We start from the raw sequence: 27,551 nt of genomic DNA, 5'->3' as shown, positions 1-27,551 counted from the left end.
CCTTTCCTTGCTATTCTAATTGTTTTCAATATATTTCCTTTCAAATATTTCAAGCATTATTTATAAGCCCAATTTTTTATACTTTTCTAAGTGACTGTAGTTTTCTCTGTGTCACCAGGCATGGTGCACTGTTTATTCTAATTTATTGCATGGTTTTAGGATCCTCCCCTCTGTTCCTTAGATTCAGATGTTTCTAGCAGAGAATCATTGATGTAGTTCATTGAAATAAAAGGTTGTCACCAATCCTTACTGCTCTTTTCTTCAAGTTAAAACAGAGAAATATACCTTTAAAAATATCTTAAAAATCTTAATTATTTTCCAAACATGCAGAGAATGAAAAGGACTCTTTCTTAATCAGGGTTCTGCCTGTAGAAAGGTGTCATCAAAGACCACAAGGTGTTGTTGGTCTGGGTAGGTTGAGGCAGAGTCCTGATTAAAAAGAATCCTTCAACCTACCCAGACCAACAACACCTTATGCTCTTTGATGACACCTTTCTACATGCCTAGTACAATCTTCATTCTATCCAGCTATAACCTGGTGAGAGCCTAAGTACTGCAGTATCTGGATGGATGATAAAAATATGGTTGGTACATTAACAGAAAAGAGGAGGTGAGAAAGAAGCTTAAGAAAGGATACTACATTGGTCATTTAATAAAGATGATAGAGTCATTTTCAGTTTCAATTTCTTCATCAAAATATTTATCTTAATGGAGGGGGGGAAGTAGTTAAGGCCAAAATCTTATTATTTCTACTTCCAATGTAATAATTCTTATATATATCCAATGAGTTAATGTTCAAATCCTTCATCACTTTAACTGTTAAAGTTTATTGTATAATCTCAGTATTTTTCCATGGTAGTGTGGTAGTATTTTTTATGGTTTTGTTGTGCTCAAGGACACTGTGATATGGAAACAGGAGTAAATAAACTAGGGTCTACCATTCTGGTGTTATTTTAATTCAGAACATAATGTACATTCCAAAAGAAATATAAGAAATGTGTTAGAATCTTTTGGAAAAGTATATCACACATAGTCAGATGTATGATTAGATTAAGTTATTCCTTTCAAATAAAGTAGGAACCAGATTTTACTCTGTTCCAAAAAGACAGATTTTATTTAATAGCTCATTATGTTAGATTTGCTTATTGCTCTAGAAAATGTCATCATTGTACTGGAGTCAGGCAGATAAGCAAAAATTAATTTAAAACCTATCATGTGCTGACAAATCATACCAACACAGGGAAACTTTTAGGAGACAAAGAGAAATGTAAGTTTGAATATTGTATTCCATGGCATCAAAATTTGGCAGTAATTTAACAAATATCTCAGTGGGGAGCTAGGGTTTATCTATTAACAATATGCTAAACATATGAGAAAATGCAGTGTGTGAATCACTGCATGAATTAGCTGAAAGAGAGGGAATCTGACATGAAACAAAAGTAAGAATGGAAGTCTGTGGATCCCAATATATATTCAATATGACAGTCAAAAAACTGTATCCTTGCAAGTTGCCATTTGAGAGCAGTGAGGACATATGATTATCATTTTATATTAATGAAAAATTGTGACATAATTAGAACAACTATAGACTTGGTATAAATAATTCCCAAAGGTTTTTATACTTTAGGTCTAAGCATAAAAATGAAACACTTAATAGCACATTTCATTACTACATGATTATATAGTCCTGGCATTTTAATCTTATTCATGGAACAGGTATAGGCAGCTAACTTCCTATAGTCTAGTAATTTCTAGGAGTGCTTTTTTTTTGGTGCTTAATTGTCATTTAGATAAAAAGAAAGTGAAAATAGATTTAAAACGTGCATTTTGGAAAAAATATTTAATAGAACATTGACACCTCTGTAGGCAGCATGACACTCCCCAGCAAACTGCTGACAGCTGGAGAGCTTCATCAACCCAGTTTGCATTCAGCTGTTTCAAATAGCATAAATTCTCCACAAAACTTCATAGATACATTTATCAATTTCTGCAGACTGTGAATTATAAATTCTGTTTAAGACTGTGTTAGGCACACAAGCTGAGAAAAAAAAAAATGAGCTGACAGTTAAAAACTCCTGATTTTGTAACATCTAGAACAGTTGTTAAGCATTTAAATTTAGAGATAATTTATTTAGCATGTCAAAGATACTAATTGTGAGGGATAGTTTTATAATATATAAAATCTTAATCAAGCCAATTTTATATATTTTGGAGATCAATAACATGTCATTCTTCATACTATTTGTTGTCTGGCTAAATCAATGTAGGAGAATATTATGATATCAATTTTCTGTATTTTTCTCACCAAATTATACACTGTTGTGACAGAGGTTGCCTGTTTTTCACTAAAATCCTTTCTCTACACTTTCCACTGAAAAGAAAAAAACAACTGTAGCTGGATATATTATTGCTCAGCTAACCTATCCTTTCCAGCCTTCCTTATAGTTAGAAATGGTGAATAAATGTTTGCTAATTGAATGTAAACCAAAGTGATATCTGTCACTTCCATGTTTGGATGTTATAAAACCACTATACTGATTCCATACTCCCTTTCCTCTCCTTGACAGTGAAACTCAGACATGGTGGTGACCAAACTTCAACCATGCAATAGCAACATTGTCCTAGTACAGTAGCTGGCAAATTGCAGCTTACAAGCCAAATCCCCCCTTCTGCCTGTTAAAAAAAAAAAATTATAGGAACATAACCATGTCCATTCATAACATAGAGTCTATGACTACAATGACTGGGTTGAGTGGCTGCACCGTACACGATACAGCCTTGAAGCCTAAAATACTTACACTCAGCACCTTTACAGAAAATGTTCACAACCCCCTGCCCTAGAACACGGTGGAAGCAGTCTGCGTCCCTGGATGAGCACATTGTTTGATCAGGGCTGCGCCACTACCTTGGGTCGTCACTGCGGGAGTGTTATGGGAAGACAAATGTTATTATTTTTTTAAAGTCACTTACTATTGGGTCTTTTAATTACCAGCAGCTTGGTATTTTGCTAAATCAAGTCACTCTGAAAAGAATATGAAAATGAACAGCAATAATCAAATAAGTTCCCAAAATAAAAGCTAAGTATCTAATCAACACTCTTAAGTGTAGAACATGATTCACTTCATTCTAGAAATTCTGTCTCTTTAATAATAAGCATCATAGAGACGAGTACACTATTTTACTATAATTCATATGCCAGTGTCACGTGAGTGTATGTTCCTCAGTTCTTTGTCTCGTCACAATAAAAATTTGGAGTGACGGACGTTGAAGCCCCTCGGCGGGTCACAGCTCTCGGAGGACAGACGGTGTTATAGCTCTCAGGTCTCGACGGACCGTGTTATAGCTCTTAAATAAATCAGTGTTACACTCAGTGTTACAGCTCTATTTATTTAGATAATAGCAGGAAAATCCATCTTTGAGGCGTGAGGGCACGTCGACCCAAACACGCAAAGAGAAGATGGCCACATCACGCGGGAGAGAGAGGGAGCAAAAGGGAGAGAAGAGGGCTTCGGCTCCTCTTTTTATGTTTCTCTGTCCCTGGGCCTGTCTTATGTAAATTGGGCTTAGGTAGAGCGTTGTTTGTTTTACCTGAGGTTCTCACTCCGGTCCTCTCCTCGGTCCTTCCTTTGTTCTATTTTCGCGGGCTTTCCCTTCCAGGTCTTTTAGCCACCGCCATTTTGGACCCTTTTTCCCTGTTCTAACTACCTAACACCAGTAATATAGCTAATCAGTTTTATGGAGGATATCCATATTGATAACAAATGTTTGTCCTACATACTGTATGAGAATTATTAAGTCTTAAATTTAACATCCAAAAAAATTATATGTGCAATTTTAACATAATTGCTCTTAAGTTCTATAATCAACATTTTTTTATTTGTTCAAAGAGATTATATGACTTATCTGATATGTAAACCAAGTTATTATTGTCAATGTTAGTCTATTAAATGTTCTCAGAACTTGAGAACCAAAAATCTAGAGAAAGGTCATTGATATGTTTCTAGCTTTAAGAATGATTTAACAACAGAATATCCTTTATCAATGACATGCTGTGTCCTGAAAACAGTGCAAGAACATAAATACCAGTTATTGAAATATCTGTTTCTCTTTTCTAGCTATAGGAGTTTCTAAAATGAAAGTATGAATTCTAATTTTATCTGTGCATTTTCCAGGTTTTGCCATCAGTTTGTCAATTTTTACTATCTGGAATAAAATTTCAACAAGAATGTATAGTGTTGGTAACTTTGGCAGGAGAAACATAATGGTTCCTGGCAGTCAAGATTGCCTTTTCCAAAGGATCCTAAAATAAAGAGAATTTATAATGAGCTAAAAACTAAATATGAGCATTTTACATTTAAAAATAATACTAAAATTTATTTAAGAATGGATATAATTCAGTTGAATAGTCAATAATTTGCAATCAATATAGGACTACTCTTCATTTACAAAATTTAAAAACAATGCTGCAACCCAAGGCAACTGTACCTTGTTAAAAAGCCCTTTCTAAATATTTTCTGAATAACTTGAGGAACCTTAGGAGTAGCTTATCAAGTTGACCTCAAGACAATCTAAAGCCTGTGAATTATTTAAAAAATATCCTCCTCAAGCACACACACACACACACACACACACACCGCACTGGACAATAATTAAGTAAAAGACCATGTTCAGTTCAGTCAGTTCAGTAGAGACCATGTTAGTTTTGCTTAAATACAAACTTAAAACATGGTAACAGTTCTAAGACAAATAGAACTAGGATAAGAAATATCTACCAGCTCCCATCATAGCATCGATTTATTTTGTGAAACAGAAATCAGATGAGGAATCTAGGATCTTCTCAGTTCTTCCCATGTTTTCAGGATGTAGGCTTGACAAGAACACATCCTTGTGAGGTTAATTAAGTATTTCTCCCAATTTCTAACTCCTCCTTCATTTGATTTTATTTGCTATGACACAAGTGATTTTACAATTCAAAAAATAAAAATGAAAGGAGTTAACAACAATGGAATGCTTTTTGAAAATTCTGGGACTAATCTCCAAAAGTAAATTTTAGAGCATGATAGCATGCTGATAATAAGTTTTATGTGCTGGGCCTTTTGCACTGAGAATTGTATAGATGTTGCATTCAGAATATCAGAAAAATACAACTAGAGACAGCAGGGGAAAATATTACACTGCAAAGAAAGGTATAAAAGTGTAAAAGTTTAATGGCTCTAGAGGAATTCAGTTCATTTTGCTTGGCTTTTACAAGTAACAATATAAAATAAAAAAAATTCCTTATTAAATAGTGTAAACTGTTTAAATTAAAAATCTCCCTAGCACCATTGTAATACTATCTTGACAACACTAAGAAACAAAGGAAAAAATGATACCATGAAAAACAGAATGAGTAATACAGAAGACCAGAGAAGATTTCACAGATAGATGAAAGAAACAACCATAAAAATAATAATTTTTATTCAACAATAATTGAAATTAAAAAGAAAAGGTACAGTATTTTGCTATGGGTTATATGTGCTTATGACCCAAATAAATTGAGCATATACAATAATCAAAGTTGTAACCGTTAGGTAGTTAGAATAGGAAAAAGGAGTCCAGAATGGCAGTGGTAAAAGACAAACAAGGGAAAAGCCCGTGAAAATAGAACAAAGGCAGGTCTGAGTACCAGAGTGAGAAGCTCAGGTAAAACAAAAAGCCCTCCTGGCTAACCCAATTTAAACAGGGCAGGCTCAGAAAAATAACATATAAAAAGAGGAGCCAAAATTGGGCCAGGGACTTCTCTTCGTGTCTTTTGGGTTGGCCCACTCTCACGCCTCAAGGATGTATTTTCCTTTGCTTTCTAAATAAAACTGAGCTGTAACACTGGTCCCTCCGAGGAAATTACATGGGGCTGTAACACTGGTCTGTCCGTCACTTCAAGTTTTTGTTGCGATGAGACAGAACCGATGAAATTACAAATTCCCCTGGCATAACAAAAGTTCAAGTACACGCTGCTGCTGCTGCGGAGTCACTTCAGTCATGTCCGACTCTGTGCGACGCCATAGATGGCAGCCCACTAGGCTCCTCTGTCCCTGGGATTCTCCAGGCATGAATACTGGAGTGGGCTGCCATTTCCTTCTCCAATACATGAAAGTGAAAAGTGAAAAGTGAAAGTGAAGTCGCTCAGTCGTGCCCAACTCTTAGTGACCCCATGGACTGCAGCCCACTAGGCTCCTCTGTCCATGAGGTTTTCCAGGCAAGACCACTGGAGTGGGTTGCAGATGCCTTCTCCCAAGTACAGAGGCTTCCCTGGTGGCTCAGAGGGTAAAGCATCTGCCTGCAATTCAGGAGACCTGGGTTCAATCCCTGGGTCGGGAAGATCCCCTGGAGAAGGAAATGACACCCACCTCCAGTATTCTTGCCTGGAGAATCCCTAGGATGGAGGAGCCTGGTAGGCTACAGTCCACAGGGTTGCAAAGAGTCAGAAACGACTGAGCAACTTTACTTTCTTTCTCCCAAGTACATGCTAGTCACATTTATCGTTTATTTGTGAATAATATAATCAAACTCTGAATTAAACAGAAAATAATTTATTGATATTGTGACAGTTACTGAATCTCTAGAAAGAGGCAGAAACAGGCTCAGAAAGTTAGCAGGAGGTAGAGAAAGCTGGCCAGCCAGAGCTATTTGTCAATTGTCATTCACCAAGCAGTCTAGTGAAGGTGCCAACTACCAAGAGCCCTTAACACCAGATGACACAGCTTGCACCAAGGATATCATTTGAGATGAACATCGGGAGCTACCACTGGCAACGATGCTGTCTCACATGAAACCACATGTTGCTTCCTCCACTAATGGCAGCATTTTGCCCTAAAGGCATGTTTTTCATGGTTCTGTTTCTTTGCATCATTAAATACAAATCAGAGGCAAGAACCTCTGAGGTCAAGCAATTTTTTTGTGTTCTAGTTGAAAGAGGGCATCTAAGGAATTGAATATCTAGTCTTCTTAAATTTCATATTATTAGAGTCAAACTCTATATTTGTATAGAGAATTCCCCAGAGAAAAGAGATCATAGTTTGGGAAGCCAAAAAGAAAAAAATGTCCTAAGTAATTCCAACTCTGGCTTCACACTGTCAATATAAACCTTTCTCCCTATCATTTCTCTGTCCCCCACTTTGTTCCCACTAATGTAATCCAATTATCTTCAAACAATACAAAGTACATCTCAAGGCTCATTAATTCCACATTTATCTCCCAGCTAAATACATCTGGGTGATGGCTAGCCTTTCTTTGGTTCTCTAGACTCAGAAATTAAGCCAAAAAAGAAAAAGAAAAAAGAAATTTCAATACATAGATAAATAGGTATGACCTATATCTATTATGTAAGATAAAATATACATCAGAATAATATGTGTGTATTATTCCCATTTCTGTGTTAGATCTAGGCTTCCCGGGTGGCTTAGATGGTAAAAAAAAAAGATGCCTGCACTGTGCAAGACTTGGGTTTGATTCCTGGGTCTGGAAGATCCTCTGGAGAAGGAAATGGCAAACCACTCCAATATTCTTGCCTGGAGAATTCCAGAAGCCCACAGAGGAGTCTGGTAAGCTATAGTCCATGGGATCACAAAGACACAACTGAATGACTAACCGTTTCACTTTCAATACATATATAATCTATCCACATGAAATATATGTCAATACAATAAGTTATGTATGATACATACATATACATGTGATGCAACAGGAAGAGATGTTGGTATAGGACACAGCTCTCAGTTCTCACTTCACTTTTCTAAATGACAGTAGGGTATGGCTCTCACAAACAATGTCATTCTTCTGTTATTTATTCTTTTTTCTTCTACTTTATCTTCAACTATTGCTTTAGTGCCATAGATTTTTTTTTTTATTCTGAGAAACCTAAAACTTTATCTCATGGTATATAAGTGCTTAGTGACCTGCACGTAAAATATTGGCATCCTTTCATATAGAGTTAGGATTTACTTAATTTAATGCCAGTGTGTTTATTAATGAAGGATGCACTTTAGGTTCATGTCTCTGCCTTTTTCTTCCCACTTGTTCTCCAGCGAACACTACAATCTCCTGTTTATTTTGGAAAAAAAAAAAGATTAATTATAGTAGTCTAATTATATATCACATTTTGGTATCTTGGAGGCAAAATATGTGTATTTTGGCATTGAGGAGAATTGTCCCATCTATGGGTCACTCATTTGATCATATTTTGAATGAATGCTTGCTTAGTGTTGGCATCCCTTATTCTTTAAGGCTAGGTTCATTTGGGTAATAGGTTATATATGGTAACATCAGCAAATATCTTGAACAATTCCTCCATTTGCTCTCAAATAAGTTCCTGAATATGAAGCAATGTGGATAGGGTATCATGATATAATCAAAGCCATTAAATATAGCCCCAAAAGTGTTCAATAATTCTGCAGGAAAGAAAAGCAGACATGGAAATCAAAAAGAAATTCAGAGTAATTGTGTGTTTTTCTGGGCAATATTATAGTCCCATTCATAACAGGAAATGTTCTAGTGTAACTGCTGTAGGGAGCAGTCTGGTCTCATGATGTTTTTTGCCAGAGTGGGCTCATACTGGTTTCTACTGAAGGGAAATTGGTTCATATGAGGAGAAGAAATTCATATGAGGACAGAAACATTGTTACTGAAGTCATGTAATAACTTCCATCACACCAGTAAATCCACAAGTATATGAGTTCTTCTCAGAGTCCTTTCCTGACTGTTCTGTCTACACCATCACCCTTCCTTATTTAATCTCTGTCCCCTTACTCTGCACAGAGTACTAGCTGACAAAATATTATATATTTATGTTACCTATTTGATTCACTAGATTTTAAGTCAAGAGTTTTGACTGATTTATTTCCTTCTGTATTCCTTGCACCTAAAATAGTTCTTAGCACATTAGAACTCACCAATAATCCTAATACTGACTGAATGAGTAAATATACCCATTGAACAAACATGAAAGAGGCCAATAAAAAGTGACGAGTTAATCATCTGTCAATTTATCTGCATGATTTCCAAGAATCTTTTCAGCAAACAGGTACTTCAGTAATAAATCATAGGCCACCTATATTTTTGTGCTGTAGACTATTAAAATGCATTTTCCAAAAAAGCTTGACCCCAGTTCTCACATATTACTTCTTCAAAGTCCATGATCATCTAACAAAATGGAAAGAAATGACAGCCTATAGATAAATGTAGATACTTTTCTCAGGCTTCATTTTCCAGGTAAAGAGAAAACAAAAATATTCCTTGAAGTTCTGCCTCCTGGATAGATTTCCCATCCTAATTGTCATTCTGGACATTTTTCATAAAATTCCAAAATACCAGAAAGACATATTTGGGGATACAATATGAATCAACATTCTGATAGTCTTTAAATGGTTTATTTTATCAGTATTTTTCAAATCTATGATCGCTTTTGGCTTATCCTATAATAAAGGTGGATATAATAATTGTTATATCTATTGTAATCATATTTACAATGTAACTATGTATATAATATTAATAAAATATATATAATATCACATATAATATATTATATATTTATATTTATTGTTATAATTAATATTAATATATTATACACTATAATATATTAATATAATTATAAAATATATAATGCATTATAAATAATATATTATATATTTACATACTTATATTTATATTATATAAAATAGTAAATATTTATGCTTTATATATTATATATTTATATTTATATATTATCTATATATATATATTATCTAAGTATATATATTATATAAATTATAATTAAATTATTTATATAATTATATTATTATAAATATATCTCTATAATTATATATATTTATAATTATAATATATTATATTATATTAATATTATATAACTATATAATATAAATATTAATTATAACATTTATATATAATATAACATATACTATATTATTATATATTTATTGTAATTAAATTTATAAATAAGAAATTTATTTAAATAATAAATATAGTTTCTATTTATTATATAATTATATTATTATATATTATATTATATAAAATATATTCTAATTTCTATCATATTATATTTATTTATATTATAATTTTAATTTATATTATATATTATATAATAAATATAATATATATTATAATTATAATCATTATAATTATAAATATTATAATATAGGATACAATAATTATCCTATAATAATGGTGCTTACATTAGAGTAAGAAAATAATTGGAATAATTCTACCTAAAAATACCTTTGCAACTATATTACTCAAATTAGGAACTTTGGGAAAAAGCTTGGGGATATTATGGTGTCTAGTGAGGATTACCTGGGGTCAGATGTGTAACAAAACTTCTTTCAGTAACTACCCTACACAAGCTATTACAATGATCAGCAAAGGTCTTTCTGGATCTTTAGGAATTAGTATTAGTCTCCCATAATTCTGGAAACATTTGAGTATTTCAGTTTCCTTAGAGCAAACCTAGCCTGGTAATTATTCCCAGAACCCTAGGGAAGGTGATGGAGAACATTCACAGCATAATCTAACAGTGCTGTTTCAGGAGCCTTTCCCAGTTTGCAATATGATTTTTCTTCATTAAATATTTCCAAGATATTTTAACTGTTTCAGGTCTTCGGATTGGCTGATTATTATATCAGACTAATTATCTCCATGTCCGTCTTACTCCTGCTTCTTCAGCAGTGTCCCATTTTGGTGTGATCACTCACCTAGTGCCAGACATCCTGGAATGTGAAGTCAAGTGGGCCTTAGGAAGCATCACTACCAACAAAGCTAATGGAGGTGATGGAATTCCAGATGACCTATTTCAAGTCCTGAAAGATGTGAAAGTGCTGCACTTAATATGTCAGCAAATTTGGAAAACTCAGCAGTGTCCACAGGACTAGAAAAGGTCAGTTTTCATTCCAATCCCAAAGAAAGGCAATGCCAAAGAACGCTCAAACTACCGCACAATTGCACTCATCTCACATGCTAGTAAAGTGATGCTTAAAATTCTCCAAGCCAGGCTTTAGCAATACATAAACCATGAACTTCCAGATGTTCAAGCTGGTTTTAGAAAAGGCAGAGGGACCAGAGATCAAATTGCCAACATCCTCTGGATCACTGAAAAAGCAAGAGAGTTAGAGAAAAACATCTATTTCTGCTTTATTGACTATGCCAAAGCCTTTGACTGTGTGGATCACAATAAACTGTGGAAAATTCTGAAAGAAATGGGAATACCAGACCACCTGACCTGCCTCTTGAGAAACCTGTATTCAGGTCAGGAAGCAACAGTTAGAACTGGACATGGAAAAACAGACTGGTTCCAAATAGGAAAAGGAGTATGTCAAGTCTTATTGTCACCCTGCTTATTTAACTTATATGCAGAGCACATCATGAGAAACGCTGGGCTGGATTAAGCACAAGCTGGAATCAAGATTGCTGGGAGAAATATCAGTAACCTCAGATATGCAGATGACACCACCTTATGACAGAAAGTGAAGAAGTACTAAAGAGCCTCTGGATGAAAGTGAAAGAGGAGAGTAAAAAATTTGGCTTAAAACTCAACATTCGGAAATCTAAGATCATGGCATCTGGTTCCATCACTTCTTGGCAAATAGATGGGTAAACAGTGGAAACAGTGGCTGACTTTATTTTTCTGTGCTCCAAAATCACTGCAGATGGTGACTGCAGTCATGAAATTAAATGACGCTTACTCCTTGGGAGGAAAGTTATGATGAACCTAGACAGCATATTAAAAAGCAGAGAACAGACTTTTGGACTCTGTGGGAGAAGGCGAGGGTGGTATGTTTCGAGAGAACAGCATGTATATTATCTATAGTGAAACAGATCACCAGCCCAGGTGGGATGCATGAGACAAGTGCTCGGGCCTGGTGCACTGGGAAGACCCAGAGGAATCAGGTGGAGAGGAAGGTGGGAGGGGGGATCGGGATGGGGAATACATGTAACTCCATGGCTGATTTATGTCAATGTATGACAAAACCCAATGCAATGTTGTGAAGTAATTAGCCTCCAACTAATAAAAATAAATGAAAAAATAAAAAAATAAAAAATAAATAAATAAAAAGCAGAGACATTATTTTTTCAACAAAAGTCCCTCTAGTCTAGGCTACGGTTTTTCCAGTGGTCATGTATGAATGTGAGTTTGACTATAAAGAAACTGAGCACCAAAGAATGATGCTTTTGAACTGTGGTGTTGGAGAAGACTCTGGAGATTCCCTTGGACTGCAAGGAGATCCAACAAGTCCATCCTAAAGGGGATCAGTCCTGGGTGTTCATTGGATGGACTAATGCTGAAGCTGAGACTCCAGTAATTTGGCAACCTCATGTGAAGAGCTGACTCATTTGAAAAGACCCTGTTGCTGGGAAGGATTGAGGGCAGGAGGAGAAGGGGATGACAGAGGATGAGATGGTTGGGTGGCATCACCGACTCAAAGACATGGGTTTGGGTAGACTGCGGGAGTTGGCGATGGACAGGGAGGCCTGGTGTGCTGTGGTTCATGGGGTTGCAAAGAGTTGGACATGACTGAGAGACTGAACTGAACTGCACTGATCCTAGGATTCTAAGAGCCAATATTATGTGATGCATATCCAGTCTACAGGAAAATACACTAACAAACATTTTAAATATCTGGAGATCCTGTCTTAAATATTTAAAAGTTTTAAGTAGACTTCATTTTTTAGAGTAGTTTCAACTTTATAGCAAACTGGATAGTATGCAGAGCTCCCATATATCTTGTATTCCCACACACACAACCTTCCTCACTACCGATATCCAGTATCGCAGTGGTACAGATGTTACAAGTGAGGAACCTACACTGACTCATCATTTTCACCCAAAGGCCATGGTTTATATTAGGGTTTATTCTTGGTGTGATGCATTCTATGATATTTGACAAATGTATAATGACATATACCCACAGTTTTAGCATTCTACAGACTAGCTTCACTGCACTAAAAATCCTATGTGTGCTATTCATCTCCTCACCGGTCACTGAAAACTACTGACCATTTTCCATTTCCAGAATGTCATATAGTTGGAATATAGTATGCATCTTTTCCACGTTGGCATCTTTCACCTAAGAATATGCATTTAAGCTTCCTAGATGTCCTTTTGAAGATTGATAGCTTATTTCTTTTTAAATGCTGAGTAACATTTCATTGTCTGGATGTACTAAAGTTTATTTATCCATTCATTTACTGAATGAAGTCTTAATTGCTTTCAAATTCTGGCAATTATGAATAAAGCTGCTATAAACATTCTCATGCAGGTTTTTGCATGGACTTAAATTTTCAGCTTTTTTATATAATTACCAAGGAATGAAATTGCTGGATCATTAGTTAAGAGTATGTATAGTTTTGTAAGAAACCACTAATTTTTTTTTTTAAACAAGGCTAGGCCGTTTTACATTCCTATCAGTGATAAACGAGAGTTCCTATTGCTCCACATTTTCTGCAGAATTTGCCATTGTCAGTGTTTTGGATTTTGACCATTCTAATAGATGTGTAGTGGTATCTCATTGTTATTGTAATTTTCAATTACCTAATAATAATTCATATAGGGTGGAGCATCTCCTTATATGCTTATCATCTGTGCAGCCTCTTTGGTGAGATATCTGTTCAGGTCTTTTGCCCATTTTTAATTGGGTTATTTCTTTTATTATTGTTGAATTTTAAGAGTTCATCAGATGATAGTTTCTTGAATAAGAGTCTTTTATCAGATATGTACTTTCCAAATATTCTCCCACTCTGGTTTATCTTATGCTCTTGACAGTGTCCTTCTCAGAGAACTATTTGAATCTTAATGAAGAACAGATTATTAACTGTTTCTTTCATGGGTATTGCCTTTGGTACTGTATCTAAAGAGTAAATGCCATACTCAAGTTCATTTAGGTTTTCTGTTTTCTTCTAGGGGTTAGTGGATTTGTATCTTACATTCAGATTTATGATCCATTTTGAGCTAATTTTCTTAAAGCATATAAGATGTTTCTAATCTTCTTTTTTCTTTTTCTTTGCATGTGATATTCCAGTTGTCCCAACATCATATATAGAATAGATCATCTTTGCTCCATGATACTGCCTTTCCTCCTTTGCTGAAGATTAATTAACTATATTTATGTGAGAATATTACTGGGCTTTCTATTTTTTTCCATTGAGTTATTTTTTGCCAGTACTAAAATGTCTTGATTTCTGCAACTTTATAGTAAGCCTTGAAGTCAGAGAGTGTCAGGGTTTTGACTTTGTTCTCTGTCCATGCTCTTTTGGCTATTCTGAGTCTTTCACCTCTCCATATAAACTTTAGAATCAGTTGTCAATATTGTCAAAATAATTGCTGGGATTTCAGTTGGGATTCATTGAACTTAAAGATCATGTAAGGAAAAGCTTACATCTTAACAGTCTTCCTATCTATGAACATGGAATATCTTCTGTTTATTTAGTTATTTGATTTTGTTGTTCAGAGTTTTATAGTTTTTCTCATAAAGGTCTTGTATATATTTTGTTAAAATTATATCTAACTATTTCCATTTTGGAAGTGCTAATGTAAATGATATTGGCGTTTTAATTTCAGACCTACTTGCTCATTGGTGATATATAGAAAAGTGTTTGACTTTCGTATACTGATCTTGTATCCTGAAATATTGCTATAATTCCTTTTTAGTTCTAAGAATTTTTCTGTTGATTCTTTCACATTTTCTGTGTACATGGTCCTATTATCTGTTTTATTTATTCATTCCCAGTATCTTTATTTTTTAACCCTCTTCTTACTTTATTACATTAGTCAAGACTTCTGTATGATATTACAAGGAATGACGAGAGGAGATGTCTTGGCTTCTTACTGATCTTAGCAGGAGAGCTTCTCGTTTCTCCCCCTCAAGTAGACATTATCTATAGTCTTATTTTAGGTATTATCAAATTGAGGAAGTTCTTCTCTATTTCTGGTGTACTGAGAGCTTTTAATAATAGGTGTTGAATTTTGTCACATGCTACTTTGCATCTGTTGATATGATCATTTTATTTTCTTCTTCAGTATGTTGATGTGATGAATAAATTTAATTGATTTTCAAATATCAAATATATCTTGTATACCTGGCATAAATCCCCCATGGTTGTGGTGTATATTTTTTATAGTTTTATGGATTTGTTCTGAAAAAATTTTTGTTGAGAATTTTTGCATCTATATTCATGAGAGATATTGGTTTGTAGTTTTCTTTCCTTACAACATGGTTTGTCTGTTTCTTTGTGTCATGGTAGTGCTGACCTCATAGAATAAGTTAGGAAATATTCCTTCTGCTTCTGTCTTCTTAAAGAGGTTTTAGAGAATTTCTGGGATTTCTTAATTTTTTGGTGGAATTCACCAGTGACTCAGTGTGGGCTAAAACTCATTTTTACAAATATATCCTTAATCCTTTTCTCAAGCATTGATAATGATAATTTTATTTGTCTATTCAAGAAAACAAGGTGCTTAACAAAGATTATCCATATTAAACATACTTCCACACTGATAATACCTTACATCTTATAATTGCTTTCCTCTATATTATATCAAGCAATATCTGGGACTTTAAGTCCATCACTATTTTGTCACTATTGAATCAAAGTTTCAGTCAATCATTAAAACAAACAGCTCCTAAAGCAGCTCTGACTGCTAAAACTTTGTGCAATGAAAGAAAAATGTTATTATCTTAATAACATTAAGGTAATAACCTGCAAAATAAAAGAAAAATAAAATATCAATGGCATCTAGAAAATCAAATAGTATCAGAGACTTATGGTATAATACTCAATATGTCCCAGACAAAAATAATAATTACTCAACCTTAAAAAACAGAGAACTCTGCTTAATATTCTGTAGCAAACTAAATGGGAAAAGAATTTGAAAAAGAATAAATGCATGTGTATGTGTAACTGAATCACTTTGTGTGTACCTGAAACTAACACAACATTGTTAATCAGCTATACTCCAAAATAAAACAAAAAAGTTTTACAAAATTAAAAAAAAAAATAAAGCAAAACTGCAGCATGTACAGGAAAATTGAAGAGGTCAGATCATATGTGTGGTTTTTCAAGTCCAACCCTAGTCAGTTACAAAGCCCTTATCTGGAAGGCCTCACTCGAGAAAACTGTCCTCCCTACACCGACTTTGTGCACAGTGAATGCACTGAAGTCTCTGAAAGGAATTGCAATCAAAGACTCAGGAGCTGACAGCCCATGGCCTTGCACATAGCTGCATTCAGAACCCAGGTGCTCCCGTACTGAGACCTCTTATGAGTGTATTGAGGGTAAGGGAGTCCTGAGCAAAGGCCTACCCACAGCACCTCTGCCAAGGTCTCCTGATCTGAAGGAGAAAGTAGAAGCTTTGAAAATACGGTTCCACTCTGGCTCAATACTTTTCCACTCCTGGCCTTTCTCTTCTTCCTTCTCTCAGGTCTATAAAAGAGCATGAGACTTCGTTTGGGACTCCCTCAGCAGGGAGAAGGATCCTTGTGTCTGAGCTGGTCCCTCTGCCCCTCACCCAGTGCAGTTCTGTGTGGGACACCAGGAGGACCAGTTTGGCCTCTTTGTTAACTCCTTAGCAGTTAGTGATTAAAGGCTTGAATGTTACCTTCATTGTGCTTGAAATGCTTTTGTGAGGCAAGTCTTCTACTTTTGCTCTTAACTTTGTAATTCATCCATTAGTGTGCTGAGATCCTGTCTCTAGTTGTGTGTGGAAGGGAGATGTTTGGAAGAAGAAAAATTGGCATTCCCTCACATGTAATTTGCTTACATTAAGTTATTGCGCACACTTCAAGAATACGAGAACTATTCATGAGTAACGAGGAACCAGATCTTCAGGTGGCAATCCCCCATGGGTTTGCGAAGATGAATTACCAAGAGCTCCCTTCCAGTTCTTAGTAACCCCCTCTATTTTATTAAATAACCTCAATCTCATTTCTAAAGCCTGTGAGATAGTAAATCCTACTAACAATTACAAATTGGCAAGCAACCAATTCAGACCTTGCATATGAATTTTGGCAGCTCTGGCCTTCTGGCTGCAAATTAAAAGAGTTATAGGAAGTCCTTGGATTCAGTATACTTTGAGATTAAATTATAGGTTTTAAGCTTATCTTTCTCATTATTCTGTTTTTTTATAAGTATTAGAGGAATTCAATCTACCTCCAATACTTATATGCTCCTCCTCTAAAACAGTTGTGGTATGTTGTTTTACTATCTGTTTTAATCAACTTCTACTAAATTTTTCAGTCTTTTCTTAATGTGCCCTTCAATTCCAGATGATCACATATTATTATTTAATTATTTGTTTTACAACTGTATGCTCTATGCTGCCAAATTCTAATTATGCAATACCTGCTGGATTCTTAATTGCTCTCAGCTCCAACTGGGACCAGATAATCAGTATCATATTACCATATTAAAAAAAAAAAATGTCTGTCTGCAAACAAGTATTCCTGGTACCTGAATCTCTATATCTGCTTTGGTAATGTCAAGGAAGGCAAGCTAATTCTGATTTGAAGCAGGAAAAAGAAATTCAATGAACGTGTGTCAAATCTGGAGAAGGAGGCTGCCTTATTTTCTAGACTTGGGGAGAATTTTGGGAAATATGTACTAAATACCTAAAGATGTACAGAATACAGATAAAGGTGTTGGAGAAATGAACAAATATTTTAAAAGATCTCTACATGTGAATTTGTTCAAAATTGCAATTTCAATTCAAGTCAAGGAGGTATTTCAGAACAGATTTCTCTACTGCTGACTATTTCATAATAAAAGGACAAATTATACAGTTTTGGGACATTCTACTTTCTAATGCTTTTTAATCACTTTCATCTTTTTATATTTTCATCATTTTATATTTCATTTTGTATAGGCAGTTTTTATTAAGCTTTTTTTTCTAGAAAAATTAATGAGGTGAAAGAGTATTTGTGCCAAGAGGTGCATGGGAGGGGTCCCAAGAAGGTCTTTCAAATTTTAAGTGTTGCTGATACTTGATTATAAAATTGCTTGTTATTATTATAACAAAGTCTTACACTTGTTTGGTGTATTTCACATTCACAAATGATTACAGTAAAACCTCAATTACTATAAGAGAAAAAGTAGAAATGTAAAGGGTATAAACTCTATAGTGAAAGGCAAAGTATTTTTGGTCTTAAGATATTAGGATACTTCGTAAACAAAATTATTCTTAGGCTGGAGCTTGTAGTTAGAGAAGGTTGTAGTTAAGGATATTGATTCTGGAAGCTTATTGTTTGCACACAAGTGTTTGTTCTGCTAGCATTATGAACTGAAAGTTTGTGTTCACCTCAAATTTATATGTTGAGATTCTCACTCCAGGTATTATAGTATTAGGAGGTGGGGCCTTTGGAAGGTGATTTGTTGTTGTTTAGTCGCTAAATTATGTCTGACTATTTTGTGACCCCCATGGACTGTAGCTCGCCAGGCTCCTCTGTCCGTGGGATTCTCCAGGCAAGAATACTAGAGTGGGTTGTCATTTCCTTCTCCAGGGGATCTGCCTGACCCATGGATTGAACCTATGTCTGCTGGGTTGGCAGGAGCATTCTTTATCAGTGATTAGCATCGCTTTAAAAGAAATCCCAAAGAGCTTGCTTGTCCATGTGAGGACACAAGGAGACAGAATCTGTCTGGTGAGATCTTAAACTTACCAGCCTCCAAAACTGTATGAAATAAGTGTTTAAACCACTCAGGCAATGTGTTGTTTTTTTTTTTTTTTTTTTGGGTAGCAACCCAAGTGGATTAACACAGACACTAACCAGCTGTCATTTAACTTCACTGTGCCTTGGTTTTCCCATCCATAAAATGAAGGTGGTAGTGATAACTATTTTATCAGGTTCTTTGAGGATTAATGACTTAACAAACATAAAGCTCTTAGAGCACTGCCTGGAACATAGTAAGGGGAAAATAGTTATGATGATGAAATTGAAGAGGAACTTGTGTTAATATTTTGCCATGAAAACAATGAGGAAGGGATGCCATATCATAGTCCAGGATAAGCAGGCCAATTCAGAGAGTAAGAATCATGGAATCATTGCTGTTTTGCTGTGAAGATGTGCAGCAAGTTAGTACTAAAAGAACTGGGAAACACAGGGGTTATAGGGAGGATGTTAACAATCATGAGAATATTTCATAGGTATGATGGGAAACCAGTAAAGGCCCTCAGGCATGGAAATTGCAAAGTGTTTACTTGGGACTGTAGACATTTATAGAAAATTTTAGCATATATAGTAATAACAAAAGAAATGTTTTTCCAGTTACAGAATTTAAACATAATAAAAGCTGATTATTATTTGCATATACAAAATTGCCTAAAATATAAGGTATTTTGCAAATCTAACTGTAGAGTCACAAATAGGAGCAAATGGTAAACTAATTTTATTAATATTAAAATATCTAGCTGAGAAAGAAGTAATCACAGGTTCTCACAATAAAAAATGCAAAGATGGCCAATATAAATAAATTAATAAGAAACACATGCATATAATGTGTAACATCCTATATTTAAAACATATCATTTCAAATGACATGAAAGATCTAGAATTTAGGAGATTCCAAATATAATGACAAGAAAATATTACAAGGGGTTATTTGAGACAAATATAGAAAAACACATCAGAAAAGACTACAATTTTCTAGCAATAGATTTTCTAAGATCCTCCGATTAAACCTTAAAGACTGTTTATTTCTTGAATGTAATTTTAAAATTAATAATTGAATGTTTTTCCATATCCTGAAGGAGGACTAGGTCCACATTAACCATAGTCAATACAAGTATCTATTATTTATTAGGCATATTGAATGTTCCAATCACTTGGCAGCCTTCAGGCATATTTCTAATAGAAAGGATACTACAGGGTTTCAAAACAGTCTTAATTTGCAGTTTTAAGTATAGAAATGCAAAGGCTAACTTGCCTGAAAAGACAACATTTTTATTTACAGATGCATCTAATAACACTGAAAATGCAACTTGCAAAAATACATTTATTTCTGTGTTATTCTTTTCATATAGCCACATTTAAAAATAATATGAGCTCAGAAAAATTCAGCAACCAATTACATCCTGAATGTCACTCACCTGGGAAAGCTGCAAGTTAAAGGCCTTCAGGGTAAATGTCAAGTGAATGTGCTTGGAACTTAGCCATATCTGATTAGCAAAGCTCTTTTCAGCATATTCAATTGCTAGGCATGTATAATTTGCCCTATGTTCCTGAAACATAATGGGAAAAAATAGGGTACTCCGCTAAATCTGGGCAATTAAGGCAATGGGGGTGAGGATTCAATTCCAATTAAAAAAGCATCTATCGAATATCTAAAATTGTCAAATAAATGTGCTAAATTTTGTCAATTTTTTTTTTATAAAATGACCTTCGAGCTACTTCAGCTCTCTATGTAAATACTTGAATTTTTTTCATATATTGACTATATTTATGGTCAGATGCTTAACATAACTGAATTAGATGCAATTATTTGTTGATATACATCTTTCTCTGTGACTGGATTTAAAAATACCTGCCAGTGAGTGAGGTCAGATATTACATGTTTAGGGTCTTACATGTTTCTGTTTGCTTGTGCAGTGTAATATATAAAAAGTAGATACTAAAATAATTCTTAATTAATTAGTAGATAGAGTAGTATATTTCTGATTTTTGCCTCTAAGTATGAAATATCACTTGCACAATTAAAAAAAAATACCTAGAACTTTTTCTGGACTCAGAAAAAGAAAATAAGATTTGGATGCATTAAATAGTTGCCTATTAATAAGCTTTTCAAGGAACCCAGGTGAGGCCTGCAAATAAGATTGCTGTTGTTGAAAAGTGACATTATTAATTTGGCTGAGAAAGTTTGATAAACTTGAATTAAGCAGTAAATGATTGACTCTTTCCCACTGATAGTGATAATGAGAAATGCTAACTCAAGAAGTCGAGATTAAATGCGTCATAAGCTATATTGCGGAATGGTTTTCAATGCATTATCTTCTGGAATCTTACAAATGTAAAAAAACTGCTGACACTTCATAGAAATACTGTGTGGAGGGCAATCTAGCATCTCTTCAGGATTAGTCTAAACTGTGGACCACAAATGGTAATCTTATCCCTGACATTAAACTCTCTAATTAATGCTATTCGGTTTTATAGCTTCTCAAAAAGCTAGTGAATTTGTATTCTGATACTTATAGCTCAAGAAAAGAAAATAGAAAAATGCACAAAATGTGCTTAGTATGACCATAATCTCTTTTGAAACCAAAACACTTTTATTATTTTTTGTAAGAGAAACTATCCTTAAATGAATCTGTTAGGGTGTTTCATAAATATATTTTTATATCAGTTTTTCTATAGAAAAAGAAAAGGAAGAGAAAGAAGAGGAAATGTATGTATATACAAGTGACATATCTAAAATTTCATTTTTCAGTGTCTAATGAAAAATTGGCTCCAGCCCTGAAGTCATTGTTGGGCTCATGAGTACATATGCCCATCTTGCCACAGAAAGCATACTGTAAAATGTAAAGTCACACTTTACACTCTATAGTACTTTCTTCCTTTTCTCCCTATTTTAGAGAGAGTAAATTTAATTTGAAATGTGGAGTCGAGTGGGCCTTAGGAAGCATCACTACAAACAAAGCTAGTGGGGGTGATGGAATTCCAGATTAGCTATTTCAAACCCTGAAAGATGATGCTGTGGAAGTGCTACACTCAATATGTCAGCAAATATGGAAAACTCAGCAGTGGCCACGGGACTAGAAAAGGTCAGTTTTCATTCCAATCCCAAAGAAAGGCAATCCCAAAGAATGCTCAAACTATTGCACAATTGCACTCATCTCACACGCTAGTACAGTAATGCTTAAAATTCTCCAAGTCAGGCTTCAATAGTACATGAACCGTGAACTTCCGGATGTTCAAGCTGGTTTTAGAAAAGGCAGAGGAACCAGAGATCAAATTGCCAACATCCTCTGGATCATCAAAAATGCATGAGTGTTCCAGAAAAACATCTATTTCTGTTTTATTGACTATGCCAAAGCCTTTGACTGTGTGGATCACAATAAACTGTGGAAAATTCTGAAAGAGATGGGAATACCAGACCACCTGGCCTGCCTCTTGAGAAACCTGTATTCAGGTTAGGAAGCAACAGTTAGAACTGGACATGGAACAACAGACTGGTTCTAAATAGGAAATGGAATATGTCAAGACTGTATATTATCACCCTGCTTATCTAACTTATATGCAGAGTACATCATGAGAAATGCTGGGCTGGAAGAAGCACAAGCTGGAATCAAGATTGCCAGGAATAATATCAATAGCCTCAGATATGCAGATGACACCACCCTTATGGCAGAAAGTGAAGAAGAACTAAAGAGCCTCTTGATGAAAGTGAAAGAGGAGAATGAAAAAGTTGGCTTAAAGTTCAACATTCAGAAACCTAAGATCATGGCATCTGGTCCCATCACTTCATGGGAAATAGATGGGGAAACAGTGTCAGACTTCATTTTTGGGGGCTTCAAAATCACTGCAGATGGTGATTGCAGCCATGAAATTAAAAGACATTTGCTCCTTGGAAGGAAAGTTATGACCAACCTAGATAGCATATTAAAAAGCAGAGACATTACTTAGCCAACAAATGTTCATGTAGTCAAGGCTATGGTTTTTCCAGTGGTCATGTATGGGAGTGAGAGTTGGACTGTGAAGAAAGCTGAGCATCAAAATTGATGTTTGAACTGTGGTGTTGGAGAAGACTCTTGAGATTCCCCTGGACTGCAGGAGATCCAACTAGTCCATCCTAAAGGAGATCAGTCCTGGTGTTCATTGGAAGGACTGATGCTGAAGCTGAAACTCCAGTACTTTGGCCACCTCATGTGAAGCGTTGACTCATTTGAAAAGACCCTGATGCTGGGAGGGGTTGGGGACAGGAGGAGAAGGGGATGACAGAGGATGAGATGCCTGGATGGCATCACCGACTCGATGGACATGAGTTTGGGTAAACTCCGGGAGCTGGTGATGGACAGGGAGTCCTGGCATGCTGTGATTCATGGGATCACAAAGAGTCAGACACGACTGAGCGACTGAACTAAACTGAACTGAACTGAATTTACTGCTCTCTTATTAGTGTTTATAATCATTAATTAGCAGAGCCTGAGGACAGGGAAATGCAAGGCAAATATTAGTCAACACATTGTATAGATGTGTAAACCAGGCCTAAGTGTAACTGTTGGTGATCACTGTCAATCCTCATTCATAAAAAGCTATATGTTTCTGATTTCCAAACCTGTAAATTTAGAGGGAAATGAGGGAAAAATTAAGATCAAAATTTCAAGCAAATTAACAGGTAAATATTCTGTCTGTTTTTGCCATACATTGACATGAATCAGCCATGGGTGTACATGTGTCCCCCATCTTGAGCCCCCTCCCACCTCCCTCCCCATCCCATCCCTCTGGGTCATCCCAGTGCACCAGCCCTGAGCACCCTGTCTCATGCATTGAACCTGGACTGGTGATCTATTTCACATATGATAATATACATGTTTTAATGCTATTCTCTCAGATCATCCCACCCTCGCCTTCTCCCTCAGAGTCCAAAAGACTGTTCTATACATCTGTGTCTCTTTTGCTGTCTCACATATAGGGTACTCACTGCTGTCCTCAGTGTGTGCTCAGGATTTAAATAATAATGAAAAATCAATTGTTTAATAATTAACCTCTCCCCAGGCTTCTCTGATAGCTCAGTTGGTAAAGAATCCCCCTGCAAGGCAGGAGGAAATCCTGCTTCAATTCCTGGATCAGGAAGATCTGTGGGAGAAGGGATAGGCTGCCCACTCCAGTATTCTGGGGCTTCCCTGGTGGCTCAGCTGGTAAAGAATCCGCCTGCAATGTGGGAGACCTGGGTTCGATCCCTGGGTGTGGAAGACCCCCCTGGAGAAGGAAAAGGCTACCCCCTCCAGTATTCTGGCCTAGAGAATTGCATGGACTATATATAGTCCATGGGGTCACAAAGAGTTGGACACAGACTGAGCGACTTTCACTTTCAACCTCTCCCCCAGTGACTTTGCCTAGTGTTGTTTCCCATTATTGCTCTGCAATAAAGAATGAAATAATGAATGGTCTGTATAGTCAAGGCTATAGTCTTCCCAGTTGTCACCTATGGTTGTCAGAGCTGGATCATAAAAAGGGCAAAATGCCAAAGAATTGATGCCTTTGAAATGTGGTGCTAGAGAAGACTTACTGAAGTCCCTTGCACAGCAAGATCAAACCAGTCAATCTTAAGGGAGATCAAGCCCGAATATTCACTGGAAGGATTGGTGCTGAAGCTGAAGCTGCAGTATTTTGGTCATCTGATGTGAATACACAACTCTGGCAAAGTCCCTGAAGCTGGGAAGGATTGAGGGCAGAAGGAGGAGAGGGCATCAGAGGATGAGATGACTGGATGGCATCACCGATGCAATGAATATGAACTTGGCAAACTTCAACTCTGGGAGATGGTGAAGGACAGGGAGGCCTGGGGTGCTGCAGTCCATGGGATCACAAAGAGTCTGACATGACTGGGCAGCTGAACAACAACAAATGAATGAAATACAAAATGTGTGTTTAGCTGTTGCATATAGCATGCTAGTATGCAAGGATCATAGGAGTACTAAATGTCAGTATGTGAAAGATCCTTGGAATGAAATAATTGTGCAAACAAAGTGGCTGCATAGAAGTGGGCAAATGATGCAAAGGCAGAAACTATTTCTTTTCATTGTTATCCTGAATTAAGTTAAGAAAATGTCTCTTGAAATATTTAAGAATGTGTGTATGAATCATATGTAAAAGCAAATAGAAAGGTGAATGACTGTAAGGTAAGTGGAAGTCACTGTTAGGTCTTTTATTTTCATTCCAATTTTATAAATATAAATTTGGAAAATTAATTACAAGCTAGAATTTTACATACATGGGAAGTATATTTTAAAATACAGTTCTGCAATCTTCTTTCTATTGTTGCACTTGACAAAGCATGTGGAAGAATAATTATAATTTATACTAATATATCTATTAACAATTTCCTCCCCTCACAATCCTTGTGACTCCCACCCACCAGTATCATAATAAATCTCTGCTTTATATGGAAAATATAAAAACAACACAATTTTTGGTGTATATATCAGATTTATATTTTAAAACTAGAATTGTATATAGTATTATCTTATTTGATGCTCAGACTTCAAAGAAAAGTGAGACAGCTATTTTTTTTTTCCATTCTGAACAGTGCAGCTGAGAATTTTGTGTGTTGAAGTGATGTCTTCACATAATTTTGTAGATTCTGAAACTGATTCTTGATTATTTGATTCTTAACTCCAATATTTGAATTCAAGTATAAATAGATTTTATGTAAAATTTTCCCATTTTCTCATAAAATGAAATGCAGAGCCCTTGTTCTCGTTCACCCACATGCAGCTCTGAATTGGAATCAATAAATACTTGCATACTGTTGGTTGGTTTAAAATGAAAATGTGAAAAATCTTTATTTCCTTATTTTCTTACTTGCATATATTAACAGAAAAGGACATATATTATCAAAGTAAAAGCTTATTTAAATGCCAAACTCTCTTAATTAAAATGGTCTGCTTTAAATACCCCTCTATAAATCATGAACATTTAGCCATTATGCTTCTGATTTAAACAAACAAAAGGAAATATATTTTTTCTTAATCAAAATACAAGCAATCTGTATGGTACAATGTGGGTAATAATATGTAGAAGTCGTGATGTTGTTTCGTTAAGAAGATTATTTGTTTATGGGCTGTACTTTTCGTTTGACTCACTTTCTCACAGAAGTGGCATGACAAACACCCGAAACAAAAGGGAGAACAGATTTCAGCATTTGCTGTTGCTGCTATGAGAATGCAGAGGAAAAGCGAGTGAGAAGCTGGGGCAAAGAACTGCCTTCCTGGTCCTGAATGTGGCATTGGTTTCTTGTGTGCAGTAATGATTATACTAAAGCAGTTTTGTTTCTCTCACTGTGCTGACAGGAGCACTGCGTAAAAATATGCTTTCTTATAAACTACAGTATTCCTCAGTGTTAATATCCAAAATATTCTGTCATAGTTAACATGGAAATGTGTTACACAAGAAAGTGTGGAGGCTGATGTGCTTTTATACATGTATAAATATTGTTTTCTCTTACATTGATTTATTAATTTAAATAATTATAGGAGTTGATGTGAATAGGAGTATAAAGAGATTTATGAAGTTAAATTATGCCTTTTTCTTTCTTAATTTAAAGATCATATTATATCTTCAAAAATATTATTATCTATATTTAACATGGTTTAGAAAACAAAAAGTATTTCTAATGATTTAGAACCAGTCAAGTCCATAATAATTATGCTGTTAATCACACCTAAGTTATCAAGAATATAGCTTGGTTTCCATGAATACATATGTGCACATTCCAGCCCTGCTCTTTAGAAAAGGTCAAAGCACTCTTCTAAATGGACCTTTGAGGAACATACTCTATCCTCTTTGATACTTTCCTGTTTCATCCTTAGAATTCATCTATCCTTGCATAATCATTTATGTCATGTGTTCTAGACACTACACCTTTTATTTTTCTTCATCTGAGTCCTCTGGTTAATCACTGTAATATTTAAAATGGAGCCTTAAGAATTCAATATGGTAGTTCAAATGTGTAAACCTAGTCCAGAATATATATTGAAATTATTACTGTTTTTGATCTCTGTACTGCAATAGCAGACACTGTTCACTGACTGTTTAACACTCATTCACCATTTTAAATGGCTAAGAACCTTGATTTCACTAGTAGTACCTCTCACATATAACTCAATGCACAAGGCTAAATCCTGAGTCATATAAAACAATTATAATGGTTCCATCCTGTGATGTGCTGATACATATTTAACAGTCATCTGAATCTGTAGATTAAAAAGAGAAAAAGAGGGAGAGAGAAAAAGAGAGAGATCCTGATTTGTAATGTGTAACAATTTTTTACTGTAAATATTATAAACATGGAGTATACTAAGCTAGTATTGTGATTTGTCTCTGAATAAGGAGTTACAGCTTGACATCCATGATCAGCTGTCATGAACTGGTTCAAGCCAACTGATCTCATCTCTCATGCTGGAAATGGTTTACATGAGGGAACTTGGTTTTGATGTGATTAGACATGTGTCCCAATACTGGCTAATGAGGTTCGTCTTAATCACCCTGCAATCCCACACATCTTTCTAAAAACATCCAAAATGAACTGTTCAATTTTTACCTATCCACATCACTAGGAAGATAGATAGATAGATAGATAGATAGATAGATAGATAGATAGATAGATAGATAGATTAGTCAGTCAGTTCAGTCACTCAGTCATATCTGACTCTTTGTGACCCAATGGACCGCAGCACACCAGGCCTCCCTCTCCCTGTCCATCACCAACTCCCAGAGCATGCTCAATCTCATGTACATTGACGGTGATGACACCAGACCATCTCATCCTCTATTGTCCTGTTCTCCTCCTCCCTTCAATCTTTCCCAGAATCAGGGTCTTTTCAA

The sequence above is a fragment of the Odocoileus virginianus genome, chromosome 21, assembly GCF_023699985.2.
Source record: "Odocoileus virginianus isolate 20LAN1187 ecotype Illinois chromosome 21, Ovbor_1.2, whole genome shotgun sequence".
Classification (NCBI taxonomy): Eukaryota; Metazoa; Chordata; class Mammalia; order Artiodactyla; family Cervidae; genus Odocoileus; species Odocoileus virginianus.
The sequence above is the reverse complement of the archived record's forward strand: the minus strand, read 5'-3'. Positions refer to the sequence as shown.